Source organism: Thamnophis elegans, chromosome 2, assembly GCF_009769535.1.
Source record: "Thamnophis elegans isolate rThaEle1 chromosome 2, rThaEle1.pri, whole genome shotgun sequence".
Classification (NCBI taxonomy): domain Eukaryota; kingdom Metazoa; phylum Chordata; class Lepidosauria; order Squamata; family Colubridae; genus Thamnophis; species Thamnophis elegans.
The window spans coordinates 149173403-149179616 of NC_045542.1; positions in this window are offsets into that span (position 1 = coordinate 149173403).

The window sequence follows — 6214 nt, forward strand, 5'->3', positions numbered from 1 at the left end:
TTCCGCTGGTTGGAAGAAAGTCCTTCGCGCCAAGCGCTTTTCCCTCCCAACCGCACCCCTCTCACGTTCTTCGGCCCGCTGGACCAATGGGGGGCCGGGGTAGGCGGAGCCCGGCGAGCCTCCCAGGCCGAGAAATTGGAGGGAGCGAAGTTGCGAATGCTCCAAGGAGTGAGTAAAGCGCCGCGCTCGGAGGAAGTAGCGGCACATGATTGGAGCGGGAAGAGGGGCTGAGTTGGGGCATCCTCGGCATCCCCCGGGTGATCTCCGGGCCCCCGGCTTCCCCATCTCCTCTGCTATGGGGAGACGTGCATCATAATGTTGTAAGCTGCCCAGAGTTACCTGTGTGTGAGGTGGGCTGCCCTATGCATTTGCATGTGTGCGCTGGAGACAGAGTGAAAAAGAGAGGGAGAAATAATTATATTAATTAGATAGATCAGTGTTTCTCCACCTTGGAGACTTGAAAGTATGTGGACTTCAATTCCCAGAATTCTGGGAGTTGAAGTCCACATACTTTCAAGTCTTCAAGGTGGAGAAACACTGAGATAGATGATAATGAGATGAGGGAGGGAGAGGGAGAGAGAGAAAGCGAGACCCCTAACTAGATAGACAGATAGGCAGGCAGATAGACGGATGGATAGAGAGAAAGAGAGAGAGATAGGTAGGCAGGCAGATAGACAGATGGATGGATGGATGGATAGAGAGAGAGAGGATGTGTATAATTAAGGTGACCAGACGTCCCTAGCGAGGCCGCGGGCTGGGAGTAACCGCCGCGGCCAGCTCCCTCCCCCACCCGTCAAAGGTGTCCCTCTTTACCAATCTGAAAATCTGGTCACCTTAGGCTAAACCCAACTGAGCCTTCATGAAATCCAGAAAAAAAACCAGCAGGAACTCCTGCATGACAGACAAAAAAAGAGAACAACAATTGCAACCAGCTTGCCTTCCATGGAGAACCTATATATTGCACAGTCAGAAGGAGGGCTGAGAAGATCTCTTCAGACCTCTCACATCATGGACATAAACTGTTTCAACTTCTCCCCTCAGGATGCTGCTATAGGGCACTGCAGGCTAAAACAACTAGACACAAAGACATTTTTTCCCCTCATGCCATGTCTCTGTTGAACACCTAATTCTCATAGTGCTGTCTAATGTCTATGCATATTAACTAACGATGTAGTATGGCTGTAGCATTATTGTTTATCCTTCTTAGTATCTTTTACTCCCGTTTTATTAGTATTGTTATTGGTATGATTATCATTATTGTGTTGCTTGATATGTACGCTGAGAACCTCTGTTCCAGAGAGAGATTCCTTGGGTGTCTAAACGCACTTGGCCAAATAAAGTATTCAATTCAGTTCAATTTATTCTTCATGGTAGTGTTTTTTATGTTAATAATATTATTTATTTAGTCTTTTCCTTGGCTTTAAGTCAATCCAATAGGTAAGGCTGAGCATACCCAGATCCTCCAATCTCTCCCCCTAGCACTTAGATTCTAGTCCTCAGTAGTCTTGTGATTCCACGCCCTCCTCCTGCTGCCATGGTTCAGTGCTCCTGCTTGTTTCAGTTCCACAAGTGACACAGCTCTTCAGCTGGACTCAGACCGATGTTAAATGGAAAGAAATTATAGTTATTCCCATGATGTAGAAATTGCACTGTTTGTTGAAGCCTGTAATTGAGCAGGGGGCTGGACTAGAAGACCTCCAAGGTTCCTTGCTTTATTTTGTTATTCATATTATTTTGTTATTCCTGTTAATCCTTTTAATTTAGAGTACAATAGATAACTGAGTTTGACTAATCTCTAAACAACTGGCCAAAAATGGCATATATATTAATGCCAAGAGAAGATTACAGCATGAGAAAGAGAAAAAAATGACAAAGAATAAACTCTTCCATACAGAAAGTGCTCAAACATCCAAGCAACAAAAAATAGACAATCTAAGGGAATTTAAAAAGAAAGCATCTGAAAAGGAAAATGTAACTACCAGTAATGACAATACACACAAAGGGCATTCTCAAAAAACCAAGCCATAGACACATTTCAAATAGATGGGACTTACAAGATGAAAGTGCAATGATTCACAAAAGGGAAAAAACAGTTCAAACTATCAAAAACAGTACAATAAAAGGTTAGAAAAATAAATCAAAATATGCAAGAAAATGGTAAGAGAACTCCTATACACTAGATGAGTTCAAATCAGCAGGTCGAGATGAACCTTCAGCTCCTGAATGAGCTGGCAGATGAGATCTCAGAACCACTGGACCATATCTTTCAAAGATCCTGGAGCATTCAGAAACTACTAGGGGACTGGAAAAGGACTAAGGTGGTTTTCATCTTCAGAAACAGGAAAAAATGGATCCAGGAAACTAAGACTAATCAGCCTGAAACCAGTACTTGAGAATATCCTGGAAAAGATAATCTAGGAACCAATATAAGAACAATTGAAGGCAAAGTTATAGCCAGGAGCCAACTTGGGTTTGTCAAAAACAGATCATGCTAGAAAAATTTTATTGCATTTTTTGATGAAGTGATTAAATTTAGTGGACCAGTGAAATTTCCTAATTTAATTGGACTTCAGCAAGGAATGATGAAGAAGACCACAACCTTCTACTTAATAAGATAGAAAAATGAGGAGTTAGATGGGGAACTCATAAAATTGGCAGATGACACCAAGTTGGCAGGAATAGCCAATACTCCAGAAGATAAGCTTAAGATACAGAAGGATTTTGACAGAGTTGAACATTGGGCCCTATGTAACAAAACGAAATTCAGTGGTGAAAAAGATAAGATTCTACATTTAGGCAAAAAAAACCAAGTGCACAGAAATAGAATAGGTGGTACCTTACTCAATAGCAGTAACTGTGAGAAGGATCCAGGAGTCCAGCTAGACTAAGGTGACCAGACGTCCTGCATCTGGCGGGACAGGCACGCCTTTTCATAATTTTTCCTGCGTCCCGGGCCATTCTAGAAAAACCCCGCTTTATTTTGGGGCTCGCTCGCTCATCAGCTGCCACTGGCTCGCTCGTTCGTTCCGCCATCTATTTCTAAAAATCTAAGCCAGCCCAGCCTGCCGCTCACTGATTGGCCTGGACTCCAGCCAATCAGTGAGCTGGCTGGGATGGAAAACTTTAAGCAATAGCAATAGCAGTAGACTTATATACCGCTTCATAGGCCTTTCAGGCCTCTCTAAGCGGTTTACAGAGAGTCAGCATATTGCCCCCAACAATCTGGGTCCTCATTTTACCCACCTCGGAAGGATGGAAGGCTGAGTCAACCCTGAGCCGGTGAGATTTGAACCGCTGACCTGCTGATCTAGCAGTAGCCTGCAGTGCTGCATTTAACCACTGCGCCACCTTGGCTCCACGCGGCGTGCTTCAAGTTTTCCATCCCAGCCAGCTCACTGATTGGCTGGAGTCTGCTTAGCACGCCGCATGAGTCACAGGAGTCTCCATTTCATTTCGTCTTCGTGGCCATTTGCTTTGTTTTGCTCCTTCACTGGTGAGTAACCAGTGGGAATTAGTAACCTGCGCGGGGTTAGTGAAACAGCCGACCGCTGCCCTCCTCCCCTTCCCTGTGTGCAAGAAAGGCTCCCGCTCACCAGCCCACCCACCCTTGGGCTCCGGGGGTAGCACCTTCCCAGCGCTGCCGCTGCCGCGCTAGTTCCTTCACGCCCCTCCCACCCCTCTGCCTCCTCAGACCTCCACGCAAGAGCGGCGGAGCGAATGAGCGGCCACGGCCATCGTTGCTTTTAAACGAGGCTTCGCTTGCTGCTCATCCCGCTCCTTCAGGCCCGGCAAGCACCAAAATAAAGCCAAATCCTTTTGAGAGGGGACGGGCGCGATTGGCAATGGCGGAGGCTGTGCCGATGTTTCCCAGGTCACGCCCTCCCCTCTCAAAAGGATTCCGCTCGGCCACCCCTTCCTCCTCTTCTTCTTCCTCCTCTTCCTCCTCCTCCCCGTCTAAGGCCTTCAGCAGCAGCAGCAGCAGCCACTGCCGCCGACCTCGCGCTGCAGTCCTTGGGGGCGTTGCGGAAGCCTTGCCAAAGCACCCCTTTCCTGGCTAGAATCAAGATCACGTGAAGTTTTAGTACTACTGTATAATGTCTCCACCTGTTGGTCACCACGATGTAAAAAGAGATGTGAGACTCTAGAAAGAGTGCAGAAAAGAGTAAGAAAGATGATTAGGAGCTAGAGGCCCAAACATGAAGAACAGTTGCAAGAATTGGGTATGTCTAGTTTAATGAAAAGAAGGAATAAGGGTGACATAATAGCAATGTTACAATATTTGAGGGGCTGCCACAAAGAAGTGGGGGTCAACGTTGTCTCAAAGCATCTGAAGGCAGGACAAGATGCAATGGACGAAAATTAATCAAAGAGAAAACCAACCTAGAAATTAGGAGAAATTTCCTGCCAATTAAAACAATTGATCAATGGAATTCTACAGAAGTTGTGAGTATTCCAACACTGGAGGTTTTTAAGAAGAGGTTGGATAACCATTTTTCTGAAATAATTCTGAATTCTGAAATAGGGTGTCTTGCTTGATCAAAGGGCTGGACTAGTAGACCTCCAAATTCCCTTCCAATGCAGTCATTTTATTATTCTGAAGATTGATCTTTTCACTTCCAGATCCTGTAGCAGGACAAAGCAGATTGTGTGAAGGCTTAAGTACACAAATTTCAACTAATTAATATAATATAATAAATAAATCAATAAAAGCATTTGATAACTGTTTTATGGAAAGAGAACCTATCCCAATATCGGAATCAAACTTAGAACTAGGGATGGTCCATGTCAAAATGATCTCAACAGCTTAGCACTTCTAATTGAAACAGTATCCCACCTCCATTCTACTACAGTTAAAGAGGGATGTGACAATTCCCCTTCGCTGAAATTTTCCCAGCTAATGCAGTTATTTCAGCCAATACTCTCCACTGAGATCTCAAGGAAGAGAAAAAAACCCAAGTCTTTTTCCTCCCAGCCAAGGTCTGATGCGGAATATTTTGAGGCCAAGAGCAAACTGATTAGGGGATTTGTAATGAGAACTCAGCTGAGTATTCTATTCAAAATTACATGCTTCTGCGGAAACAATAGAAACATCTTTCACAAAATAAGAGAAAAAATTCTCTAGGACTACCTGGCAGCAATTAAGCATCTCAAGACAGAAATTCCACTCTGTTTTGCTATCCGAGAGCTTCTTTATTCAATTGACGGGCCCCTTTCACGGCCCCAACTTTTACCTGCAATGGTATGGGAAAACCATGATAGGACATTATATTTACAAGAAGAGTCTTCCAAATTTGACTTCAGGGCTCAACGCCAACCAACTTCCCATAACAGGGAAGTGTTGAAATAAAAAAAGCTTAGAAAGCAAGCACTGTAAAGCGTGGCAAAGCTCCAGGCAATGACTTAATACACCCGAAGTATTACAAAAGAATATGGGCTGATGAATCCCAAGTGATCACCCTGCACTGGGACTCAGCTATTATTGTGCCCATTTATAAAAAGGGTACTTGAGATCTATCTGTAAATTATAGACAGGCCTATTAGCCTGTTAAGCATAAGTAAGTCCTACACTGGACACATGTATAATAAACTAATTGACTAGATTGATTCAGAACATATATTGGTTGCTGAGCAAGCAGACTTTAGGTCTGGGCATTCGAGCAATGGACATGCCCTTACACTTCCACATCTGACCCAAAAATATACATCTAAACCATGTTCCGCATTATATACCGCATTTATCTATTTCAGGTCTGTATCTAGTCCTCATAGCAAGTCTTTGGACAAAGCTTTTCCACACCATCATTGGTCTTCTTCTTGTTGTTGTTGTGCCATATCCGTCATCAGACATGTTGATCCTGTTGGCGATCCTTTTTTTATCAAGAGTCACACAAAAAAAGTGCTGCTGAGTTTTGTCCAAACAGTCCCTTAGAGTTTGAAGCCATGATGTTCTTCTTGTTCAGTCTTTCACTGGAGAATTAAGTAAAGTATGCCACGTTTTTCCAGGTGACGCATCACATGTCCAAAATATTCTAACTTTTTTTTAAATGGTTTTGATGATTTCCCTTGGCTTTCCCAGGAGGCTTATCGTCTTATTTCTGATTTTGTCAACCCAGTTTATACGCAACAGCCGCTTGTAAATCCACATTTCAAATGCTTTTAGCCTCTTCAAGGGGCTTTCTGTCAGTCAGACCCACTCTCCACTCCGTAGAGCAGG